The 26,799-nt window shown below is 40.2% G+C and overlaps 1 protein-coding gene across 3 annotated transcripts in view; it reads left to right on the top strand.

The window, feature by feature from the left end:
* PIP5K1B (phosphatidylinositol-4-phosphate 5-kinase type 1 beta) overlaps window positions 1-26,799 on the top strand; it is a 305,964-nt gene that overhangs the window by 86,314 nt on the left and 192,851 nt on the right. Inside the window, exon 1 of one of the 3 annotated variants that reach the window (XM_063609936.1) lies at window positions 10,874-11,072. The exons of the other annotated variants lie outside the window; for them this stretch is intronic. The gene's annotated coding sequence lies outside the window, so the exon portion shown is untranslated. Of the gene's footprint in view, window positions 1-10,873; window positions 11,073-26,799 lie in introns of those variants that run through there. 3 annotated transcript variants of the gene reach the window in all.

A 26,799-nucleotide genomic window follows, 5' to 3' on the forward strand; every position in this document is an offset into this window, starting at 1 on the left:
ATGTTACTTTGAGTCAAGAATTAAAATTCCTGATGCTCTTTACCAATTTATATTGCATTTCTAACTCTAAATTTAAATTTCATACCTTTTCTATATAGTCTTTCTCAAGGCTCCGTTTACCATACTACTTGCTTTCAGATATTTCTAAAATACAAATTTGAGAATGCAACTGTAATGACTACCACGTAAGTTCAAGTTTAAATCAAACTATGCAGTATGAGTAAAAGACCTCTCCACCTCAACATATCCCCTGGATTCCAGTACTTTAGCCAACTGAGCTGCCTGGAGTTCAGTGTTTTCTGTATATGCTTACTGGCTGTGCTTTCAGAGAAGCTGTGTCCTCTGCTTAAAATGGCATCTTCTCCCTCCTTCCTCCACAACCCCTGCCAACTCTTTTTCCTTAACTAACTCCTTAAAAATTTAGTTCAAGGGGCACATCTTTCCTGATGGCCCCTGCCTCTACAACCTCGGTCAGTTAGGTGCTTTCTTCTGTGATCCTGTTGTTCCCAGGGCTTCCCTCTGTAAAGGCAGTTAATAGTCTGAGTTGTATTTGTGTGGTTTCTTTTGTCTTTGCCCCATGCAAAAATAGGGACTAAGCCTTTTATTTGTGTCCCTAATACAGGGACATAATGCAGAGCACATTACAGTTACCCAAATTTATGTTGAGTAGATGAATTAATAGATGGATAAATGGATGAACAAATGGTACACAGTTTATGTTTTGTTTTGTTTTGTTTTATTGAGTTCATGATATTTGTGGTGAGATTTTATTCCATTTACAACACAGTGCCATTTAGAAATTCATTCAACAAGCATTTATTCAGCATTTACTGTGGCACATGTGTTTTTTTTGTTGTTGTTTGTTTGTTTGTTTTTGAGACGGAGTCTCGCTCTGTCGCTCATGCTGGAGTGCAGTGGCGCGATCTCAGTTCACTGCAAGCTCCGCCTTCCAGGTTCAACCATTCTCCTGCCTCAGCCTCCTGAGTAGCTGGGACTACAGGCACCCGCCACCACGCCTGGCTAATTTTTTTTGTATTTTTAGTAGAGACAGGGTTTCACTGCGTTAGCCAGGATGGTCTCGATCTCCTGACCTTGTGATCCGCCTGCCTCGGCCTCCCAAAGTGCTGGGATTACAGGCGTGAGCCACTGCTCCCGGCCCACATGTTTTTTAAGAGAAAGGAATGTAGTAAGATTCTTAGTGGAACAAGTTCAGTCACATGGCTGAGCCCTTTATAGTTTGCTGAGACTAGAAATTCATTCATTAAGCAATGTTGATTAAAGCACTGATTATGTGCCTCATACTGGGCTAGTCTCTTAGGATACTTCGGTGTACAAAACAAAGACTCCTGCCCTGTAGAACCCACATTTTGCATACATTCTAACAGGGTAGAAGGAGGGGCAGTACCAAACATAAAAAATAAGTAAATTACTATGTAAATTTACACATATAAAGTGTGTATGTGTGTATGTGTATACACATATAGTGTAAGGAACAGGATCTCAGGATGGCTGAAGCAGAGTTGCTGAAGGGAAAAATAGTTGGGGGGGATTAGAGAGGTGGGCAATAGTGAGGATTATTGCAAACATAGGTGGCATAGTATCTTGTATGAAGGACACTGGCTTTATGAGTGAGATGAGAGCCATCACAGAGCCTTGAGCACAGGAGTGACATGATCTGTCTTAGATTTTAATAGGAACACTCCTGCTGTGTTGAGAATAGACTCTGAGGGCATGGTAGAGGCAGGGGGACCCATTAGGAGGCTATCCAGCAATCCAGGTAAGAGATAATGATAGTGGTATCAGTGGAGGTGGAAGAAGTGGCTAAATTCTAGATATATTTTGAAGATAGAACCAACAGATTTTGGTAGTAGATTTAAGGTGGGCGTAAGAGAGAAGTTAAGGAGAACTGAAAGGTGGAAGGACTGGAGTTGCCATCAGCTGAAATATGGAAATCTATGGGTGGAGTAGGATATTTTTTGGCAGTGGGAAGGGGCTATGGCTGTGGAGGTGAGTGGCGTTAGCTGCTGAGTTTTGCATATGTTAAGTAAGCAATCTTTATGAGACATTCAAGTGGAGGCATCAAGTAAGCAGTTAGATACCTGAGTCAAGTTCAGGAAAGTGGGCTAGACTGAAATACACAATTGTGAGTCATCTGCCTGTGGATGGTGAAGTCAGGAGAGTAGATGGGATCACTAAGGGGAAAGTGTCATTAAAGAAAAGACTAAGAACTGAACCTTGAAGCATTCTATAACATTGAAAGATCAGAAAAAGGAAACCAAGCTAGAGCAATCAGAGAGGTAGGAAAACCAAGAGAGCACGGCGCTTTAGAAACCATGTGAAGAAGACATATGAGAGAAGATGGAGTGATGGTGTGTCAGTTGCAGTTGATCTGACAAGTGAGATGAAGTCTAATCACTGAGCGCTGCATTTAGTGACATAGAGGTTACAAGTCACCTGTGCGAGAGTCATTGCGGTGGAGTGGTGCAGTTGGAGCCTGACTTGAGTGGAGTTATGATAGAATACAGTGAGCACAACTGGAGACAGCCAGATGGCTAAAGAAGGATGTGGGTTCTTCTAGATTCTTGAGGTTAAAAAGGAACTGAAGCAAAAGGTCATCGTCCTCCCCTTTTATTGGTAAATTGGTATTGTTTCACAAGAACTACTCCTTTACACGTGTATGATTATAGCTTGGGGGAACAATCAAGGATAAATGACAGTTTCTTTTCTTTCTTTCTTTCTTTCTTTGGCATTATTGTGAGAGGGAACAATTTTATAAGTAAATGTTTTTACTCCAAACATGAGTAAACTGTTCAAGCTAAGGGCTTACTGACTTACTTCCTTCATGGGTTTGTCTGATTCATCTTATTCCCTTGTCATCTATTTCTCCTGATGACTTTTTTCCACTTATAAATTGAAATATAGCTCCACACCCATGACACAATTATTTCTGTAACTTTGGCCCAGTTTCCTAACCCAGAGACATTTTTCTCTTCAGTGAGTGCTGTAAATTAAAAAAAAAAAATAGTTCATTGTCCTCTTAGATTTTATTCAGGAGCAGATTTTCCCTATTCCTTTGCAAAATTGTTGCTGAACAGTGGGAGAGGAAAGGACCGGTAATGATAGAAAACAAACATTATTTTCCTAACTTTGAATCACTAAGATTTCATTCTAATCATAGAATATTGTCAGGTTCCTTCTTGTGGGTTGGGAAGTCTGTCTGGATCCTTTACAAAAGAGGACTGAGGGACAACATCCAAGCCATATTTGTAACCAGCAGGGAAAAGTGCCTTCTCCTGGAACTGCTTATCTCTCCTGATAATGCATTTCAGCTTTTCAAGACGTCAGTCAAGGGCCGTGCACTCCATGGAATGTCCTCTGATCCTTCTGGCTCTAGGTAGTATTGGTTTTCCTCTGAATCAGTGTACTACCTTCTGCCTGTACTCCTTACTTTGTAAGAGAGAGAGAGAGAGAGTGTGTGTGTGTGTGTGTGTGTGTGTGTGACAGAGTGTGTGTGTATGTGTGTGTGTGTGTGTTTTAATGGTTAAAACATCTGTGTGTCTACAGGTTGGTAGAACTACATTCCACACCTAACCTTATGACTTCCAAGCTTTCTGATTTTAGGCAAATTGCTCAATCTTTGTGTGTCTTAGTCTTTTCATCTGTTAAATGGTAGTGGTTCTTATCACAAAAAGTAGTAAGGATTAGAAAGGAATTCTCTATAAAATTGTAAAATTATTTATTCAGAAAGCTGGTAACTTGAATAAATGGAAACCCGAAGAATATATATAATATATGGAATAATCCCCTATCTTTAGGGCAAATTTCCTGAAGGAAAGGGGCAATAGATTATCTGTCTTTCGTAATACCAGTTGACTGAGAAAGAACTCAGTGAATGTTTATTAATGGTGATAGGTAACGCTTGGAAAATATGTGGAATGGTTGCTCACAGAAATCTGTGATATGTGTCTTAAAATATTTGCACATTAGCAAATGTTTTAGACTTTAGGAAATATTCCAGACTAAAACTCTTGCTAGGGAAATGATGTTGCAATTTTGGTGGTATATGAAGTCACTGAGCTTTCCTTTTAGTTTTCCTAACATTCATGAAAATTGCTGGGTTTCTTCTATTTCATTCATATTTTCATAGAGACTTCAGAAATCTGCTTTAATTTTAACACAATCAACCTTTTTCTATAATTAGGATAAGAAGTTAAATGACATTTACTTTTGAGCAAACTTTCATGAGACATGTATTTTAATCATGTGAAAAAAAGATTAGAAGAACACAATATACTGAAACAGGCAAATTACAACTTCTAATGAGAGAAGCGATGTAGGTTCATTTTAGAAATTGTAGAAAATTCTAATAAGCAAAAGTAGTACACTTCACTGAGATGCCATTGTTTGCACTTCATGTATATTGTTCCAGGCTTTTTCTATGTCTAAATATGCATGTGTGATTTCATACAACGATAGCATCCTGCTGTATATTCAGCTCCATAAACTGCTTTTATTCCCCATGTAATATACAGTGAATGTTTTAAATATGCTTTTGATAGTTGCATGTGTTTTTTGCATTTTTTGATAGTTGCATGTTATTTTTTTCTGTGGATGTACCACAGTTAATCCACTGTTACTCTTTAGTTTATTTTCAGTTTTTGCCTCAATTACAAACAATGTTCTGATGTACATCTGAGCAAACTTTTAAAATTTAAAGACCACAAACATTTCTTAGACTTGCCAATATAAAATACCTAATTCAACTTTGTTCATTCTTAAAACACTCCTTTCTGAACCGATTTTGTTATTTATTTGATGGTCATGTTTGGAGCTCCTGTGTGTGACTGAAAAAAAAGAGAAGTGTAGTTTTCTGAAAATAATCTGCATTTCAGATTTTTTCATGAATCTAAGACAGCATTTTCCTCATTTGATCCAATCTCGAGAGTTTTGATAATGTCATCAGGAAATGATGCTCCGAGGTTGTCTTCTCCTCAACCAGAGCAACCTGTATTTCATGGCTAGTGAGGTTGCCAGGAAGTCAGTGATCCTTACCATTGTGTCATTTGAATGAAAGACAGGCTGGAGCATAGGAAGTGGGGAGGTGAGAAAGGAGCCAGAGTTAGATATCTATCCCACAGATTTAAGGTCACCACCGTTTCTGTCTTTCATAGCTATGGCAACTTGAGATCCCATGTTTTCTAGGTTAGTTATCAAATATTCCCTCCAGTTGCCCAGGAAACATCTTAGAAATTCTAGTATTTGGACATCAAAACTAGCATATTTCTATTTTATGCACCTAAAAATGACACCAAAACCCTTTATGACATCATGGTTGTCAGTTTTAGGGCTATAAAATATGGTGACCATATATAGATCTTAGGAAAAGCAATAAAAGAGGTGAGTTAATTATTCATTTTTGCAATAAATGTTTGGTGAATGAATACTTAGTATGTACCTGGCACTGTTCTAGGGCCTGGGCTTACAAAGACGAGTGGACAAGTCCTTAAGTTGCTCTTGGTGTGGTACATACATATACGTTTAATGTCTACAATGCTTTGTGGTTATTTGTTGCTGTGTAAAAGATGTATGTCCAAGATGCTACAGGAACCCAGAGGAAGGAAATGCAAAGTTTTTACAGAGGAAGCAACTCTTTAGCAGGTTGATAAGTGGATAGGCATTCTCCAGGGAGACAAGGGGTACATGATGAGTTTCAATCAATATGTGCAAAGAACAGTATATTCTAGGAATCTCCAGCAAACAAGAATTGCAATGTTGATTTAAAACATTTGGAGTAAGTATTGGGTTGAATTTTTTGTTGGTGATGTTGGTAGTGTTTGCTAATTGTTTTTATTTTTCCATATTTCTCAGTTTTTTTAAATCTTCATTGTTTATTCCTTTTTAGGGAATTACTAAACCATTTGACCTTGAAAGATCAGATGAAATGGACATGGCTTACTAAGGAGTTCTTGTAACTACTTCTTGTCTCAATGACGTACTGTTTTCCTGTCTTGGATTTAATTGCTTAGAAATTATGGCTACAGATTCACAAAGAGATTGGAAGAAAGAATAGATAAAGAATATATAGTTCAAATTATCTGCTAAATTTTTTGTGCTGTTAGTAATTAATACTCCAAAATATGATAAAGATCACTGTGCCCCTTTTTCTTTTTTTTTTTTTTTTGGTTTTAGCATTGGAAAAGCCTTGGGCTGTACATTCTGAGATTTCAAACAAGGTAGATTTATAGTGGAAAGGAACCAGAGGTTTAGACTAAATAGATATGCTGTAAGAGAGCCATAATGATCGTATTTAAATATTTTCCACATTAAATAAGGCATGAGTATGTTATGCTACTGTCATTTTTTTTAATAATTGAATTTGCATCCATGATGGGTTTTTTTTCATTCCCCATGGAGTTCCACTTGATAGCCAATGTGAATATTTGAAGAAAATAATCTGCTGGAGCCCAGATTTGAATTAAACTTCCTCAAAGTATAATGAAAGTTTTGAGTTTGTCTTATAAGAAAGGAATTTTTGTTTATGCTTTAGAAGTTTAATTGATAGAAGCCTGGAGAGCAATAATTGGGGTGAATTTTTAAGACGGTTGTAAGATTGTTCACTCGGTAAATATTTCTTGAGCACTTACTATAGACCCTATGGACCAGACATTGAACTAAATTAACTTTCACTCTAGTTCCTAATAGACATGTTAAGCTGCTGGCTTCATGGAGTTTACATTATAGTGAGAGGAAACAGACAAAAACAATAAAAGGTAGTTAGTAGTTAGTAAAATCATTGCCAATTACAATAAATGTTAGGAAGGAAATAAACAATGGGCTGAGAACTTGAACCACAGAGAAGCACCTGCTTTGGGTAGAGTGGCCAGGGAGAATCATCATGGGCAAGGGGGAGGCATGTGCATGCACTGGAGGAATTGAAAGGAGGCTGGTGAGTGAGAGGAAGCATAGCATCAGATGAGCATGGAGAGCTAGGCAGGCAGCAGACCACACAGGGTCTTATAGGCCAAGATCAGAAGTCTGGATTTTATTCTAATGCCATGAGAAGACATTAAAGGGTTTTACACAAGGCCTAACCTGAACCGATTTCCTTTTTAAGACCATTACTGCCTTGTGGAGAATGGAAGCAGGGAGACCAAGTAGGAGGATGTTATATTAGTCTAGGCAAGAGATATTGGTGACTGGGCTGAGGGGTAGCAATTAGGATGGAGAACAAAAGATGGTTTTGAGAAATCAGCAAGATTTGGGAGAGGGCATACTAAGGAGAAGGAGAGAGAAATCAAGAATGACTGATTTTTGTAAATGAAGTTTACTGACTTGAGTAAAAATTGGAATGAAGTGACATTGAACAAGATGGGAAAGTTCGCAGGGGCAGAAATAAAGAGGTGTTTGAGTTTTGTTTAGGACCAATCTCTAATATGTTTGTGAGGATTCTAAAGGGAGCTGTCAGTTGGATATATAAGTTCAAAGCTAGGGAAATCTGGATGCAGCTAAAATTATATTTGAGATAAGCACACCTTCCATCAATATGTTGGCTTTAATTTTAAAAAGCATTTGGAGTATGCTTGAAAATACTGAAACTCTCTATCTGTAGTACATATCTTCTGTTCATCAGTGACTAATTTTAGGGTAGACAACAGTTGTGCAAAAGAATGAAGTCCTCTTAGTTGCACTTCTTATCGAAATCCCAATGGTATTGTTTTATAGAAATAGAAAAAAATTAAATTCATATGGAACCACAAAGGAGCCCAAATAGCCAAATCAATCTTGAGAAAGAAGAGCAAAGTTGAAAGCATCACACTTCCTAGCTTCAAAATGCATTACAAGCCACAGTAAACAAAAGAGTATGGCACTCTCATAAAAATAGACATATAGGCCAATAAAATAGAATAGAGGCCCCAGAAATGAACCCATACATATACGATTAATTGTTCTTCAGTGGGTGTACTAAGAATACACAATAGGGAAAGATAGTATCTTCAAGAAAGGGTGTTGGGAAAACTGGATATCCATATGTGAAAGAATGAAACTAGACTTTTATATCTACACGCAAAACCAACTCAAAATGGATTAATGACTTAAACATAATACCTGAAACTGTGAAACTCCTAGGGGAAAAGCTAGGGGAAAGGCTTCATGACATTGGTTTTGGCAACAATTTCCTGGATGTGACACCAAAATCACAGGCAACAAGAGCAAAAGTGGACAGATAGGACTAGGACAATATCAAACTCAAGAGCAAAGGAAATGATCAACAGAATGAAAAAGCAACTCATGGAATGAGAGAAAATATTAGCAAACTATACATCTGAAAAGGGGTTAATATTCAAAACATATAGGGAACCCCTACATCCCAATAGCAAAAGAAAAAATAAGGAGCCTGATTGAAAAATAGCCAAAGGACTTAAATAGATATTTCTCCAAAGAAAACATACATGAGCCTGGCTTTCCCATATCAGGTTCCTTTGAGAAACTGAAAATAGTGATAGTGAAGGGGCTGGTGGAGATACCTGTGGGCAGCAGGTGCCCAGTTTGGGCCAGTGAGTGAGGAGAAGCCTCACACACAGCATGTGGTATGTGGCTACCATTTTTTCTCTTGCTTAGGCCCTGCAAACGTTGGGGGTAGACGTTTCCTTTCTAATGCTGTAGCCCTTGAGGTTTGCACCATGCTTTTCATCCAGCATCTAGACAGGGCCTGCACATGCACAGGTGTTTGTTAAATGGATGAGTAATCCAGTTTTCCTTGGTTTCTGTGGCCTGGGGATGAAACATGGGTAGCTTGAAGTACCTGGGGTTCAACAGACCTCACCATTTCCTTCTTACTGATGTAAGAAGGACTTGAAGACCCATCCCAGTCAGTCGTCCATGGATAGAGTCTGTGTCAAGAGGATGTCGGGCCTTTGTGTGTGATTCTACAGTTAGTGCAGTGCACAAAGTAGAAGGGTAGATGGAGGCTGATTTCCAACCTATTCACGGCTGCCATGCTCTGTATCTGCTGTTAAAAAGGGGCCTTTTTCTTTGCAGGGTTAAGTCTGCCCAGAGGTGGTATCTTTTTCTCATTTTTCTACAAGGGCATAGGCATTTGCTAAGTCAGAAAGGTTGCCTTTTTGTCATTCAAACAAAGGTGACCTAGGCTTCCCAAGGTCATATTTGGGTACCCTTGCTCCAAATTCTCCATGACTGTTAAGTTCTTGAGGAGCTTGAGCTGTAAGCACTCCAGGTGTTGGAATACGTGGAGCAGTTGTCTCCCTGTGCTTGCATCTCTTCTCCGCCTCATATAGAAATCCCAGATAGGAAAGGTGTCGATCCAAGTTGCAGGCTTCCATGCCCATTCCTAGGGCTCTCAGGCCTCGCTGAGTCAGCACATGCTGCTACCACACAGGTGGATTGGTCCATAGATATTTTAACCCATTGCTCTGTTCCCAGACGCCCCTGCCTTCCTTCTGATAAGGCAAATTTAATTTGTGTGTGTGAGGAGGGGATGGAGAGGGTGCTTTGCTTGACCCAGGATATAGTCCTTTATATTCTGCTGAAAATTCTCAAACAAGGGCTCTCCAAGGGAAAATAACAAGCCCGAGCATGAGAGAACTTAGAATTCCAGGGGTACTTAGCGGTATTAACACTAGGGAAAGGGCACATTTTTTTTTTCCTATTGGATTGCTAATAATCACAACAATGCTAAATACTTCCTGGATTTCTTTCAGTTGGGCTGAATTTAAGAATTATAGGTTTATGCTGTTCCTTGATGCTGAGACAACAGGGTACATGTAATGCTGAGACATCTGCACAGTGGTGGGTGTTGAGGCACCCTGCCAGGTGGGAGAGATTTGAAATATATTCCAAGACTAAAGATTTGGGATTTTTTTTTGTACTTTCAAAACCATAGGAATTGACAGAGTTTAATAATAAGATTACAGAGTTACTCCTGTGAATATAATATACCACTTGAAAGAAGTACATTTGGTCAGGCTGGACGGAATCTCATCAAAGAGATAAGGGAAAGTCTAGAAGACACACCTGAGTATGGTTTGAAGCCAAAGAACAGCGTGCTCCAAAATATGCCAAATCTCAGGTTAAGAAGCCTTCATCGTTTAGAGTGGCCACCACACGGGCTGTCCTTGTTTTGTCTTTTGACTGTTAGGTTGAGTTCTGATGGAATGAATGATAGGGGTTTGCCCCAGCATATTAGCAGCCCATTTTGGCCCTTGTGCCAGTCTGGAAACAGGCGATAGAGAGTGAAGTCAGTGTGTGACCATCATAGAAAACAGATTAGAAAAAGATACCCCACCAGATAAATAATGGGCATCTCTGGATGAGAAGATTGACGGCTCCTTTTATTTTCTTTGTGATTTTCTGTCTCTTTCTAATATTTCTAAAATAGATATGAGTTGCATTTGTAATGATTTTTAAAGTTATTCCAAAAGAGAAACTATTCAAAGAAACTGAAACTTTATGAAATGAACCTGGAACAGCAAACAAAGATATCTTACGGAAGTATTCGAAATACTAAATTGATAGCCATCCTTAGTTTTTCGTGTCAGTTTGATGCTTGAACATTCATTGATTATCCAATGCTAAAAGGAGGAAGGAAGAAAACATTTTAGAAGCATCTACTTAATGTGTAAGGACTAAAAATGAGACATCCTTTCTGAACTCAAGGTAGCTTATCTAAGAACAACAGAAATACGCATATATGCATTAAATTTTCCATTTTTGTGTCTATTTATGTGCCAGGCACTGTGATGGATAGAAAATGGATGGATGGATGGATGGATGGATGGATGGATGGATGGACAGAGGTTATTGCCCTCAAGGGGCCAATAGTGTAGTAGAAAGAGAAGAAATTTAAACAGGATTACAATATAGTCAATAAGTGTCACAATAGAGTTAGTCACAGAGCACATGAGTACAGAGAAGAAACGCTGCCCTTTGCCTCAGGAGCGATAGTAGAGGATTCATATGAGGAAGTCATGCCTGAGCTGCATGTTGGAGGATAAAAAGCACTTAGCCTGAGAGTGAAGGGGATGTGCACACCAGGCATTGAAGTGTGTGCAAAGGTAAGATGCAGAGAGAACCACGCATTCTGAGAGCTGACAGTCATCCCATATGGCTGCAATTGTGTTGGGGTGAGCTGGGAGGAGATATGAGAGTCATGAGAGGTCATAAGCTGTGCTAAAAACTCTGAGGTCTGCCCTGAAGCAGTGGGAAGCCCTTGCAGGATTTTAAAGAAGGAGAGTGGTTAGACAGATTTGCATATAGAAAAGCCCCTTTAGCAATGTTGTTCACCAACAAGGCAGACTAATTAGGAGGCTAGGGCAGCAATCTGTGTTAGAAATGATGAAATCTCAATTAAGTTTGTGTAAGGGAAAATGCACAGAAAGACTCAGAGTCAAGGAACATCAAGGAGATTGATTGGAAAGATCTTAATTGATGGGTTGTGGGGAGGATGTATTGAGGAGGAATTGGGATGGCCCCTGGATTTCTGGCTTGGACAACTGGGTGCTAATGGTGGCATTCTTTGAGCAGGATGGGATACGATAAACTGCAATTGAAGCATTTTAAATTTATAGTGCCTGTGAGATGCTATAGAAACCCTAAAAGCAGCTGGGAATATAAATCTTGAGCTCAGGAGAGTCTGGGCTCAAAGAGTTATTTGTGAGTCATCACAAGTAGGTTGCAGTTAAACCCATTGGTGATGGAAGAGATTATTCAGAAGCAGTGAGAAGAAAAGAATTCGGAAGACCATGAGGAACAGGAACATTTAAGAAACAGTCAAGAAAGGTGGAAGCCTGCCAGAGAGCCCAAGAAAAAGTGTTCAGAGAAGTGGAGGAAAGCCAGGCATACCAGGAAGGGAAAACCAGGCGTATATGGAGGCCCTGCTTGTGCTGTCTCCCAAGTTCATCATCCGTGGAAGAAAGGGCAAAGAGCAAATGCCAAGTGGCAGACATGCACTTCCCAACTGAGTTTGCCTCTAACAAGTCTCTCTGAACGTAAATGTATGTCGATACCTCACTGCTAGAATGTCTGGGAATACAAGTTTCTTGTTTGTTGAACTGGGGACATCACCTTCCTAAATAAAGCTAGGATCCTGTTAGTAAAGCACATGGGAAAAGGGATTTGGGGTATTTGGGGTATTTGGGGTAGGCGCATGACAGTGTTGGCCACGTCAGGTAGCCAAGGGAAGAGAGGCAGTCAGTGAAGGAGGACTGGTCATTCATCAGTTCAACACAGATTTGAGAGCCTGCTGTGTGCAGCGTATTCAGTGTCCATGCTTCAGAGAAGTTGAGGAAGGTCATTAATGAAATGACTGCTTGGGTGAAGCAACGAGGAATCCACCTTTGAACTTGGGATGGTTGTCCGGGAGGCCGGATTGCTGTGCCTCCATGAGCGTATGGAGGGGTGGGGGTGAAGATGGAGAATGGACAATAGTCTTTTGAGGAGTTGACCTTGAGCATAAAGGGAGTGGGATGATGCTGCAGCCAGGAGGGAGCATCAGGGTGAAGAAGGGGTTTCAGGAGCCAGGAGGAAGGGTCTCAGGAAGGAGTTCACATGCTCATATTCTCAGGGTGAAGAGCCAGATGAGGGGAAGTAGTCGATTCAAGAAAAAGAGTATCTGATAGAACTGCAGACAGGTATGTATTGTGGGGAGCTGAGAACATACCTTAGCTGTGCATCAGAGAGGGACAAGAATGGGTATGGGTGCTCATAGTTTACAGGTGGGAAGGTAGGAAACAGGGCCCACCACTCCTCGGGGAGGCAGGGGGCAGGATGCAGTGATTGTCGGGTAGCGGACTTAAGGAAATAAGCGAAGTCTTCAAATAGGCAGTATTAGCAGAGAGGTTAAGAGCCACTTTGGAACTGGACAGTCTGTGCATTCCCATTCTGGCTCCAACTGTATGACCTTGGGCCAGTTATTTATATATTTTATTCTTCTAGTTTTCAATTTTTTTTTTTTTTTTGAGAGACAGGGTCTCCCTCTGTCATTCAGGATGGAGCACAGTGGTATGATCATAGCTCACTGCAGCCTTGAACTCCCGAGTTCAAGTGATCCTCCAGCCTTGACCTCCCAAAGCACTGGAACTACAGGTGTGCACCACTTCACCCAGCTAGAGGCAAGTTATTTAACCTCTCTGTTGCCTTCCTTTTCCTCTGCAACCAAGCAATGAGGATAATAACAGAAACCTGTTACTTGGAGTTGTCGGAAGAATTAAATGAGTTAATTCATGTAGTACTTGTCTGAGTGCCTGGCACAAAGGAGTGTTTCATATGCATTGGCTGTGATAATGATTATTTATAGGACAGAGAGCACTTGCAGTCCAGGGTCACCTAAACGCCTAACTGGTCCAGAAGGCAAGTGCGTTGACCAAGGGCTGTGAGGGCACAGCAGACGAAGCACTGCATTCTTCAAGGAAGTCCTCAGGGAGAGGCATTTGAGATTGGCACAGCCCTGGAGAGGCTAGCTCAAGTAGAACAAGCACTGTTGGTGCAGGCAAGAGGCTGTCAGAGCACCTGCCACATTTGCAGAGGAAGGAGCCCTCTGAGACTTGAGAGGGAGCATGTGGGGCACAGGGTGCCCTGTGTGTAGAGGCTCCTTCACCTTGAGGGTGGGAAGAATGGCGGAGGAGCGGCCAGAGATGAGGGTGAGCACCACGCTTTGCAAGGCCTTGAATACCTGGAGTTTCTTCTGTAGCCACGAGAAGGTTGGGAGCAGGGCATTGAAGTTCCACTCTTCCCTGTCGTGCTCCTTCTGGTGAGAGTAGCTAAAAATAGGCATCACAGTGCTGAGTGCAGGGACTGGGTATGGTGTGCCAGGAACATTGGAGTGCTGTAAATCTTGGACATTACTAACGACTGCCCTGTGAGAGAGGTAGTGTTATTTGTTCTATTTTTCAGATGAGGAAACTGAGGCACACAGAGTTTAAGCCGCTTAAGGATGCCATACAACTGGTGTGCGACAGAGTCAATAGTGAAGCTGGGCAGTGTTGTGACACCAGAGCCTCTTCCCGTGACCACCAAGCTGTCATCACCTGTCACATTAGGATGTGGCTCTCCAGAGGAGGTAGTGACAAGTGGAGACTGGAGCAAAGACCTCTGCTAGGCTTATGGCAGCCTATTGATAAAACATTTTCTGTCTTAGTCAAGGAGAGTTTGGCTGTAAGGACTAGAAACTCCTGCAAAGAACTCAAGTGAATGCCGAATGGACTGTGAAGATACAGGGGCGCTCCCAGAACCCAGATGCTCGCTAGGGAGTATGGCTAGACATTACATGGCTGGAGAGTTGTCAGGCTGCAGCGGTATCTCTGTCTGTCTGGAAACACAGGGCCTTCTCTGTGCATCTTTCTACAGTCTGATTAAATTGCAGCTTTCCTAGTTTCACTCTCCCATGACCTTGGCTAGCCCTGACCCTACCTGACCTGAAAAGTCCAGGGCCAAAACCACTTGACTCACTCAGTCCCTGTGTGGTAGATAAAGTTCTTGCTGTGGATAATCTGCTGGTTTAGCCTAGTTCTAGTGTCCCTCCTTGGTTCCTTCTGCAGCTGGGATAAAGGTGGCACAGGTTATGACCAGGCGGGGAGAAAGCTGCTCTGAGAACTCCTTGATCTTCAGTGGTTAGTGAAGCTTGCACACCTTGCCATCTTGACTTAACTCCTAACCCTGCACTCCTCAGTCCCTGGTTTTGCTCAGGTTCTGACAATGTTTTTGTTGTAAACATCTTGTGGGGCTCCTTCCTTTCAGCCTGCAGCTCTGCCCTGGTCTTTCAGGTCTTCATCCTCATGACTATTGCAGCAGGCTCTAGAGTCACCCTTCAAATCTGGTCTTTGCTTCCCATTTTATCTTGCCTTCTTTTAAGCAATATTATTTTTACAATTTTTATCGGCCTCCTATTCAAAAGCCTTCAGCAGATGTTCCTTAATTTGTCATATTCATGGCTGTCTCCCAAAGCCATCTAGCCTGCCACTAATCATCCTCTTCCCTTGAATTCCCATCATATCAGCACAGGATAATTTTCTCTTACCAGACATGCCATGGCCCTTCCCTTCTCCACGTCTGCTCCTTCCCTCCTGCTCTGACATCTCATCCATGACTTAAGAATGCTGACTGTAGACCCTGACTCTAGACCACTGTCACCTCCCTGCCTTCTGAACTCCTTTTAGTTTTGATTCTCTGGGGAAATTGTTGGTTTGTTGAAAGCAGCTGCCTGCCTAGTATGTCTTGAACCTGCACACAGCCAAGCACATATCAAACACTTGGAAAATTTAATATTCAGTGATTAGTGGCTGATTTATGATCTCTTTTGTCCTTGGTATTTTTTTTTTTGCTTTTTAATTTTTTATTACATATGAAAGAACATTCCATATAAGCTAACTGTGATGGTTGAATACTCGTTAGAGGCAAAGCCAAGTAAAAATATTAACTCTAATCCTGTTAAAGACTTTCCCATTATTACCTGTGCTTGAGTTTTGGCTTCTCTTTTGTGTGCCTTGAGAACAGGGACCATCTTATTCATCTTGTGTACCTCAAAGTACCTCACATAAAGACGTCCGGGAATACATGTTTGAGTAAATGAATACCCTCCTCATTGAAGAATAGATCTTAAGTGGTCATTTCATGACTGCTTCTATCTAGGCATTTACATTTGTGCCTAGTTTGAAACCACTTTCATTACTTGTTACGAATTCAGCTTATTCACCCAAACTACAGAAAGGCTTTCAAAATTTTTTTCCACTGGACAAAATTTGTCTCCTGCTCAGTCCTTTTCTGCCCATAACAGCATTGGCCATCCCCTCCGATGATTGTATTTATTTAACAGTTCTTCCTGCTTCCCTGCTATGGCCTTTCAGACTTCCCCACAGGCACAGAGCCCCCAGACACCTGGCAGGGTAAACTCTCAGCTGTTCTTTGTATTTGGGGCGTATAAGGGATCTGTGTGGCTTTGGTTTCTCAATAGAAAATGACATAAACCCAGAAATACTTTGCAGGCTGCTACAGGAACTACAGGAACAAAGGCAAACAGACTTGTTTATTTGTTTCTGAGACCAAACATTTTTCTGCCAATCAAAACTGGTTTAATTTGCATATGGTGTATAATAAATTGTTGTAATGATTGAATAATTCCCAAGGCATTTACTCTTAGGAAAAAAAAGAGAAAAATAGCTTAGAAATAAAATGTGGACAAAAAGCATAAGCTGGTGAATGAAAAATGAGAAATATTGCCATGTAGTAAAGACATAATACTGTGAAGTCTACCCGGTATCAAATGTATGGTAAAAAGCTGGCACAGTGGCTCACACCTGTAATCCCAGCACTTTGGGAGGCCAAGGCAGGCAGATCACTTGAGGTCAGGAGTTCGAGACCAGCTTGGCCAACATGGCAAACCCTGTCTGTACTAAAAATACAAAAATTAGCCTCACATGGTGGTGTGCACCTGTAATATTAGCTACTCGGGAGGCTGAGGCAGGAGAATCACTTGAGCCTGTGAGGCAGAGGTTGCAGTGAGTGGTGATCATGCCACTGCACTCCAGCCTGGGCAACAGAGCAAGATTCTGTCTCAAAAACAAAACAAAACCAAAGGGGAAGAAAAAATGTAAGCAAGTTATGGAGGCAAGAAGTTCAACTATGTGAGATTATTTGTGATTATCCCAGATGTGACTGGGAAGAGATAGAAAAGTAACAGTGTTAGTTAAATCTCCATGGATTCTTTGCCTCCATGCCAAATATCTTGACTCTCTAACTAATTACTCCCCCTGAGTCCCAGCTTCCCCACCACCCCCTGACACTACCACCAAATACACACAGACACATACTATGTCTTTGTATATGTAAAATGAAAGTCATTGCAGGAGAAGATCATGCAGTAGTGGTGTTTTTCTTGAAAGGCTGTGAGTTACATTGGTCTGAAAGCAACACATCCGTCATGGCTGTTTTCACTGGCGACTTTCTTCTGTCTAATGTTTGCAGTGAAGGCTTGGCTTGAAAAGGCTTATGAATTCTTTTAGGACAACCTTTGTTGGGAAAATGAATTACAAGTGTTTCATTTGATGCTGATCCTTTTGTCATTGCCATTTATAGCTATTCTGTTTATTCACTTTGTGAGAGCCATTCTGAGAATTGATGAATGTGTTTTATGAGAGAATATAAGAGCCCTGCAATTTGTTTTGATTGGTCTCCATTTGGATTCATAGCGAGCAGGTGCCATCGTTTGGAATTGGTTTTGGCCATGGCTTGGTTATATAAATATTAGATACATGAAGTGAAACCTCATTTAAATTATTTTCATCAGTAAGAATAGGAGAGCTTCACATTGAATGCAAGACACCATAGTTCTATTTTTACAGCTTCTAAGCATACAAATGTGTAACGTACCATATGTCTGAACATATGTATGTAGAAGTGGCCACCATTGTACAAATATTTAACATACAGATTTTCTGCATTTCTTTGAGAGTTTATGTAAATATTCTTTAAAAAACTCTAAGCCTATGGTTTCTTAATATAAGATAATTTTTTCTGGTCTGAAAAATACAGGCATTTCTGCTTTGGAAACTGTGTTAAGGATTGTTTCAGTTTGGTGCATTTTTTTGTTTATATTTAAGCCTCAGAAAGTAGCCCAGCACATTTTAAATCCTTGCTTTCTCCTGCTTTTTTGTTGTTGTTGTTGTTGTTGTTGTTACTGTTGTTTTTGTTGCCAAACCCACATTTAAAAAGTAACACACCTCTTTGTAAGGACACTAGAAGAACTATGATACTTCCTATCTTCCCAGCAAAACTGTTTACCAGGCTGACGTTTTCCTAAGAATAGCTCCCTAAGTTTTCATGAATCCATATAAATTTTCACATATTTGCTTTTATTCTGGCACAAGATTTAAGAGGGACTTACAATCATAGGTGGAAGGAGCAATGAGGAAGTCTGTTGGTAACCCTTTAAGTAACATCCTAAACCTCGGGCTACTTGCGGGCAAATTCTTAAAATGCAAGACTCATGATCTCTGAGTCTTAAAAATTTAAATACCCTTCATGGCGCTGGGTCTTTTTGTAAGGAAGCCAACATGGTGCCCAGACTCTTTCCCACCCTCTACCTCTCAACCTTATGTCCCCAGCAAACGGCTCTAAGTCCAATTTCAGTGTTCTTCCTAAGTGAAGCTTTCCATGAGCCCCACAGGCTGACTTATGCAATTCCTCCTCCAAAAACCCAGAGTAAAGGACATGTCACATTGTAAATTGTAGCCACTGCAATGCCTGTCTCTCCTGCTAACAGGATTTCTTTGAAGACAAGGACCTGTCCTTGTCATTATGGCCCTGAGCCTAGCTTACTGCCTGACATGTTATGCTCTATAAATGTTCATTGAATGAATGAAAGAGTGGGTTTATTTGGTGTTAGGTAATAAAAAATGAATTCAAAAGAGAATAAATAAAACAAAAATGATTAACTTTAACATGCAGGTGTGACCAAGGCCCAAATTATCTTCCAATTGCTTTGTCTTTCGGGAAATGCACTAGGAAATGTTAGCATACACAGCCTGAATGGCATGAAAATATTTGAATATGGCTATCCTATTGGAAACCCAATTCTCATAGGGCAAGTTGCACTCATAATGACCAAATAATGAATGAGTCCTCTCCTCGTTCCAAAGAGGATTTGAAGTGAGGCCCTACCTAAGAAACTTGGCAGAGGCACCAAAACAAAAGCACTATCTAATGGAGTCAGCACAATTCATAATCGAAGAGAAGTGGACAGCAGCAGAGATGGACATGAAACCCAGGCCTTCAGAGGCCTATCCCAGTGTTCTTCCAAGTAATTCTTGTTGCTTCACTTTATCAGTGTTTAATAAAGTGTTTGTTTTTATGGGAAGATGAGTAAGGACTCATGCCTAGTGTCCCTTACCACTCGTGTCTACAGATTGGCCTACTTAGTTAAGTGGTAAGGTAATTAGCAATTCTCCCACTTATTTGGCCATGTATGAGAAGCAAACTCATCTGTGGCAAATTAAAAATACTGAGTTGTATGGCCTTAGTTGGGGAATTAGAGGTTGAAAGGGTTGCTTCTGACTCACATATGGCCCCTAGGCACAATATATCTAAAACTTTCGGTAACTATAGAGTTTTAAAAAGCTCCTCTACCACCTTTTCAATTAAGCCACGCCCTCTGGGTTGAGGCTCGCTGATGTAGAACAAGTTTTATAGAAAATAATGATGTAAATTAATATAGTTGGCTAACCTTTTGATTGCATTTACAAGTTGAAAAATGCAGTGCAATATTGATTAGACAATCTTCTCATTGTTTTTAAGTAGGATAGAACAAGTAAGAGAGAGAGGTGTATGGTGGAAAGAGCATTAGTTTTGAAGTCAGACAACCCTGGATCGAATCTCAGCCCTACCACTTTGCTGGACTCCAGGAAAATCATCCCAAGTCACAATCTCGCTCCTCTCCTTCCTCCTAGACTTAATGCAGGGGCTGCAGTAGACCCTGACTACTTGGTAGTGATCTACTTAAGCTCTTAACAGATTCCCAGAGCCATAACGATAGAAACGTGTGTACCTGTTCCTAGCCTACCCGCCAATCCACATTTCCATTGAGAATCATGTTTCTCAGGCTTATTCCCTGACTGCTTTCCCACTTTCTTTGTAATTTCTGTTTTGTTTTATGGCCCATCATTGGCTTGTTTGTCCTCAGAGCCATTCCTTACTCTTCCCATCTTCTGCATCACAGGGAAGTCATCCCATATAGGACACATTTCTCAGACTTCCTATGGGCTCAGATGCTTTTCATGAGGTTGGCCCCTGGGAGCCATAGACAGGGATTGGCGGGTAGAAGGTAGACGGGAGAAACCAGGATGTTCTCCCCCAACCTGTCTGTCTTGGGTGGCATCTCCAATAGTGACTGTCTTCTCCATGCTTCTAAACATACCCCTCCTACTGCAGTTCCAACTTCTGCCAGTCAACCCCTGTCCTGATGTTCTGACCCCAGCTGACCTCTGCTTTTGAGGTCTGTTAACACCACCTCCTCTTGTGCCTGCAGCCCTAAAAGCAATAGTGGCATCATGTTGATTTTAATCTGTTTCATCACCATCTCTTGCTTAGCCTTTGAGCTCGTCCATCACTTTTATAACCAATTCCATGTATTAAATTTCCCCTCTTTAATACACCCAAAGTGGTTTCTGTTTTCCCTAACAGACCCTGAAAGCACTCCTGAAGTGATAAACTCTCTTTATTGCCTTTACTCGTCAGAGTAGCTTAGATGATCCCAAGCCGGTGAAGCGTGCTGAAAATACTGACTCCCTAGGTCTACCACGCAGAGGTAGTGATTCCCTGGTTTCAGTGTGTGGCCCCAGAAGCTGAATTTTCAAAAAGCTTCCCTGGTGGTCATAATGCCCAGCACCGATTTAGAGAATGGCAAAGCCAGGCTGAGATGGCGGTGCATGGGGTGGGAGTGGATGGTTGCTAGGTTCATTCACCAACTAAGGGCTTCACTTTTACAAACCAGCCTCACAGCAAGAGAACCCAGCTCAGCAAAATTAAAATGACTGCATCCCATGGACTTTATAGGACAGTTACAAGTGTCAAAATAGCACATGTTAAATTGGGGAGTGCCAAGGGATTGTTTGCAAGAATAAATGAAATCACATATGTGGCAGCATTTCACACATTGTAGTTGCTCAGTAAATGATCTTCCCTTCTCTCAAATTGAGTGAAAACATAGAACTATAGAAAGCTATGAAATAGTATAAATTATTTATTCCTTAAGGTCACAGAATCCAGATACTAAATACCAGAAGTAATAGATAAGTAACTACATAGTGAAAAAAAGTCATTGTCTGGCACATATTATTGCTCACTGAGCTGGTACTAAACAGCGCAATCATATGACACCATAGGTTAGCTCTCTTTCATATCAGAAATAATTTTTGTAAATAAGTTTTAACTGGGACTCTTGTGTCGGATTACACAGTAACATCTTCTAAGGAGACCTGAACCTTGTGAGTATGTCCTTACTTGGCCATTGGAATTTCTGCATTCCAGGCTCTTGCCAGAGACTACAACTTTGAGTACTCCACTGTCCAGTTCTTATCAAAAAAGACTGGTTAGGAGAAATTATATTCATGGAGGACTGCCTGAAAGATATGCAGCCTGTTCATTCCTCATTGAGATAACCTAAATTCTATTTGTGGTTTAAGTCAGGTTATCACATAGCTGCCTATTTGGATCTCCATGTATTTACTTCTTGTCAGTTTCTCTTTACTGGGGAAGATGAATGAAAAAAGGCACATCTATCATTATGGAATTTTGAACAATGTTAAAAGAGAAAACCCTCAGAGGTTTCCAGACAGAGAAAACCAGCATGCTTCCAACGCAGGGAGCATCAGACTAACATGAAACTACTCATCTACAAACTGCGAAGTAAGTAGTAAGCAATACAGTATTTACAGAGAGATGGGACACAAGACTTGTGAGCCAAGAATCCTGCACTGGCCAAGAGCTGTATTCCTACATAAGAGCAAAAGGAAGACATTTCTGGACATGGAGTTACTCAGAGTGGGCCATCTACATGCCACTTCTGAGAATTGAATCAGGACATAGGTGTCAAGGTGGAGGAGATGAAGCGCCAAAGAAAGAGTGATGAGCAATGAGCGCTGCAAAACTTATGGTCAAGTCGAAGTAAATGATGATAATGTGACTACGAAGTCTAAGTCGTTCATTAAGATTTCTTGAAACGGAAGAGACGTGTTGACTATGAGGAGATGTTTAGTAGCTTGGAGTGGAACAGGCAATGGAGAGTAAAAATATTCCAAGTATCTCTACCTATGGACAAGAAAGAGAAAAGAGATGTCATGGATTGGGTTCTCTGGAAGCAAGCACTGAGACACAGTTTTGGTTGCAAGATTGTTAGTAGGAATTAACACCCATGTATTATGTTCCCCAGAAAGATATGTTGAAGTCCTAATTTTCAGTACCTGTGCATGTGACCTTATTTGGAAATAGGATCTTTGCAAATATAATCAAGTTAAGATGAGTTCATGAGGGTGAGCTCTAACCCAGTATAACTGGTGTTCTTATAAGAAGAGGAAAATGCCACATGAAGAGGGAGACACATGGAGAGAAGGGCTATGTGGTGACAGAGGCCAGGGCTGGAGTAACACAGTGGCAAGCCAAGGGATGCCAAGAAAGATGGCTACCACCAGAAGCTAAAAAGTAGCAAGGAAGAATTCTGTCGAGTCTCAGAGGGAGCATGGCCCTGCCAGTACCTTTATTTTGGACTTCTAGCCTCCAGAACTGTGGGAAAATAAATCTCTGTCATTTGAAGCCACCTAGACTGTCGTACTTTGTAGGGACAGCCCTAGGAAACTGATAAAACCTGTAAAAAGATGAGGGAAGGAGCACAAAATCAAAGTCCCATGCAAGACACACAAAGCCTGGGGAGCTGGAGGAAGAGTGCCACCATGCCACTCAGTCACAAGAGGTGACTGCCCCAGGAAGGCCATGACCTAGGCTAAACTGGCTCCCTGCAGAGGCATGCAGTAAGGCAGTCTTCCCTTCTTACAGGAGATCTGGGTAGCTCATCTCCATGTCTACACAGCAGGCCGAGGGAAAAATGGGCAGCGAAAATAGTGTATAGTCATTTTGCTTTCTTAATTGAAAAACAGGTTTTTAAATGACTTAAAATTAAAAAGATAATATGAGCAAACCAGCAAATAAGTATAGTTACAGCAAATGTAATTAATAGTAAACAAAACGTTGTTATAGGCATTGCCTTTATTTCCTGACCAACATAGTTCTGGAATTTATAAGGCAAAAAAATGAAGTAGACATACAGGAGAACATGGCAAAACTATAATTATATTAGGGAATTTTGATATAATTATTTCATAATTTGGCCGGGCACGGTGGCCATGCCTGTAATCCCAGCACTTTGGGAGACTGAGGCAGGTGGATCACTTGAGCTCAGGAGTTTGAGACAAGCCTGGGCAACATAGTGTGAGACCCTATCTCTACAAAAAAATAAAAAAAATTAGCCAGGTGTGGTGGCGTGCACCAGTAATCCCAGCTACTCAGGAGGCTGAGGTGGGAGGATCGCTTGAGCCCAGGTGGTGGAGGTTGCAGTGAACCGAGATCATGCCACTTCACTCCAGCCTGAGCAACAGAGCCAGACCCTGTCTCAAAAGAATTAATAATAATAATTTCATAATTTGACAAAGTAGACAAATAATGATACAGGTTAGTATTTGTATATAGTGTTTATAGCCTACAAACACAGAATCTGCATTTTTCTCTTGTGTCTATAGAACATTTACAAAAATCTATTTCTATGGCCACAGGAAAAAACTAAATGAATTTGGGGTTAAAAGCTATTTTACTTATCCCCTTTTTTATCCCACTGTGATAAAACAAAAAAGTGACAGTGAAATAATAATAATAAGTAAAATGTAAATGCTTGAAATTAAGAAGCCTTCTTATAGATGATTCCTGGATCAAATTGAAAATCAATTACAAAATGACAAATTCTCTGGAAGTTAATTAAAGAGAACATTTCACTTCAAAACTTACGAAGAAATTGTTAATGCATTTAGGAATACTTTATAGCCTAAATGCCTTTGATACTATTAAAAAAAAAAAGAATGAAAAATAAACTAAATATTGCATCTAAGAAATTTTTTTAAAAATCAGAAGAAAGAAGGTATTATTAATGACAAAAGCTAAAATTAATGTAATTGGCCACAAAACAATTAAAAGGTGAGAATGTGACTAATGAAAATATGTGTATAATATGAAGAATGTACATATACACATGCAACGTTAGGAATGAGGAAAAAAATCGCCCAGATCCCAGAAGGATTAAAATAAGTCAATAAGACAATGTTCAGGTTTATGGCGATAAATTTTGAAATCTAGAGGAAATTGATGTTTTTCTAATAAACTATAAATTACCAAAATTTGATTCAAAGAAAGGTTATAAATCCCAAGAGAGGAGTAATAAACAGAAAAAAAGTGAGTGTATATAAAGCCTTCCGATTTTATGAAAAGTATAAATTCCTTCATACCAAAAACTGATAAAGATGGCCACAACAATTGTTCAATATCACTTATGAAAATATGCTTTTAAAAAGATTAAGAAATCAAATCAAAGTTAAGATTTATTCTAGAAATATAAGGATTTCTAATTTTATATTTTTATATTTCTAGAAATGTAAGGATTTATATTTCACTCTATTTAAAAGAGTGACAAATGAAAATATCCAGGAGTGAATTTAGTAAGACATAAGACAAATTAAAAAAAAAAAGATTGTAGTAAAAGACATAAACTAACATTTGGAGAAGTAGAGAGCTATACTATCTTTTCAAATGAGAAAACTTATGATCCTAAAGATAAAAATTGTTCTAAAATAACTATATATAATCCCAGTCAGAATCCCAACTTGGAAGGTAAAAATGTTGTCAGCCCAGTCCACACGATTTTTTTGTTTGTTTGTTTTTTGTTTTTTTTGAGACAGAATTTCACTCTTGTAGCCCAGGCTGGAGTGCAATGGCCCGATCTCGGCTCACTACAACCTCTGCCTCCCAGGTTCAAGCAATTCTCCTGCCTCAGCCTCCCGAGTAGCTGGGATTACAGGCACCTGCCACCCAACCCAACTAGTTTTTGTATTTTGGGTAGAGACGGGGTTTCACCATAATGGCCAGGCTGGTCTCGAACTCCTGACCTCAGGTGATCCGCCCACCTCGGGCTCTCAAAGTGCTGGGATTACAGGCATGAGCCACTGCGCCCAGCCCAATCAACATATTTTTAAAGGCCACATAAAAATATAAATGCAAGAAAATTTCCAAACTTGAAGGAAAAACAGTCAGCATGGGGAAGTCGTGCCAGCAGGCATCAAAGCATACTATCATGTTACTGCATTTTAAGCAATATGGCATTAGCTTAGGAATCCACAAGTCAATGTTTGGAACAGAATAGATGCCATAACTAAATCAATTTTAGAGGAAAACTTAATGTATGCTAAAGGTGGCTTGTCTTTCCAGTAAGGAAAATATCATAAAGTAAATGATTTAGGGGCAATTAGCTGTCCATCTGGGGCAATATTCCATTTGGATTAGATTCCATTTGAAGTAAGAGCTAATATTAAAGATGGACCCATAAAGGTATCAAGAGAAAATATGGGAGAATACATGTATAACATCAGGTTAGGGGGAGCTCTCTTTCATAATCCATCCTCCAAAAAGGAAGAATTGCAAGATAGTAAATTTATAATCCTTAAAGGAAAAACTGGCAGATTTGACTGTGTAAAAATTTAAAATGTCTGTAATGACAAGACACAATAAATAAAGCCAAAAGAAGAATAATACTTGCAACCTCTCGGACAGAGCTAATGTTTAAAATACTAAGAGGTCTCACAAATTGATTATAAAAGAAAGATAAAACAGCCCAGTATAAAAACAGTCAAAGGGCATGAACTGGAATTATAAATCACCAATAAACCTGTGAAAAGAATCAGCCCCATTAGTAGTGGGAGAAGGCGAATTAAAACCAGAGATGCCCATCAGGTGAGCAAACACTTTTAAAGATGGCGAACACCAGTGCTGATCCGTGTGTCAATAAGCAGGCACTCACCATGCACATTTGGGCTGATTGCTTCAACCTTTGCTCCGGAAAGAAACGTAGCAATAGTCATTCAGATAGTTAACATGCTTATCATGTTTGGCCCCACAGTTATTCCACTTCTAGGATTCTTTCCCACACACAAAAAAAGTACTAGAACATTAAAGATGTTTGGATAAGGCTGTTTATTCCTGCTCTGGTTAAGGTAGCCAAATTTGGAAACAGTCTGAATGTTCATCCACAGAAGAGTGATTGGTTAAACAATGGTATGTCCATCTTGTGAATATATGTAGTTGTTTTAAATGAGGTAGATATATAGATTTGAAAAATACATTGATAAGAGCAAGTGGCAGAAATAAATGTGTGTGTGAAAAAGCGTAGGGAAGATTTTGAAAGGCTATAAAACAAACAGACTGTTCATATTGGCTGTCGCAGGGTGGGGGAGATAAGACCTAATTCTTTTTTTTTTTTTAATTTTTTTTAAGAGAGTCTCACTATGTTGCCCAGGCTGGTCTCAAATTCCTGGCCTCAAGCAACCCTCCCACCTTAGCCTGCCAAAGTGCTACAATTACAGGCGTGAACCACCATGCCTACCCTAATTCATTTTTACTTCATACCTCTCTACATTTTTAAATTGATTATAATAAGCAAGTATCTCTTCTGTATAAAACACAATTATAGCACAACAGCTTTTTGGAACTTGTCTTTGAAGTTGTGTCATCTAATCAACCCTTATGGAAATCACAGGTCGTTTATCATCGGGATAATATTGAAAAGTTGTCCACATGTCACATGGTACCTCCTCTGTGAAGATCCATGGGAGAAATTTCCACTCCAGCTTGAATCTCCAGATACCTGTGGTTCATTTGAGCAACTGCTTTGCTTTTATCTTTTGCTCATTGTGCATCTGGTAACTGATCGTATTTTCCTTTCCTGGAAACCAGGAATCTCAGAGTCAAGTTGTAGACTGTATAGTTTATTCAACAACCATACCAGGCCCTGTGGCTTATGTTCTATGCACAGCCCTTGCTGATAGAATCGTCTTGCTCTCCACGTTTATTTTCCCTCACCCACATTCCTTCCTTTGTTTTAATTTTAACTGCTTATATTGCATGTATCCCTATAGCTACCTCTGATCTTTTTTGGGAGATGTAGTAGGGATGTGAATAAATAATGACCAGAAATTTCTATTTTAA

Source organism: Symphalangus syndactylus, chromosome 9, assembly GCF_028878055.3.
Source record: "Symphalangus syndactylus isolate Jambi chromosome 9, NHGRI_mSymSyn1-v2.1_pri, whole genome shotgun sequence".
Classification (NCBI taxonomy): Eukaryota; Metazoa; Chordata; class Mammalia; order Primates; family Hylobatidae; genus Symphalangus; species Symphalangus syndactylus.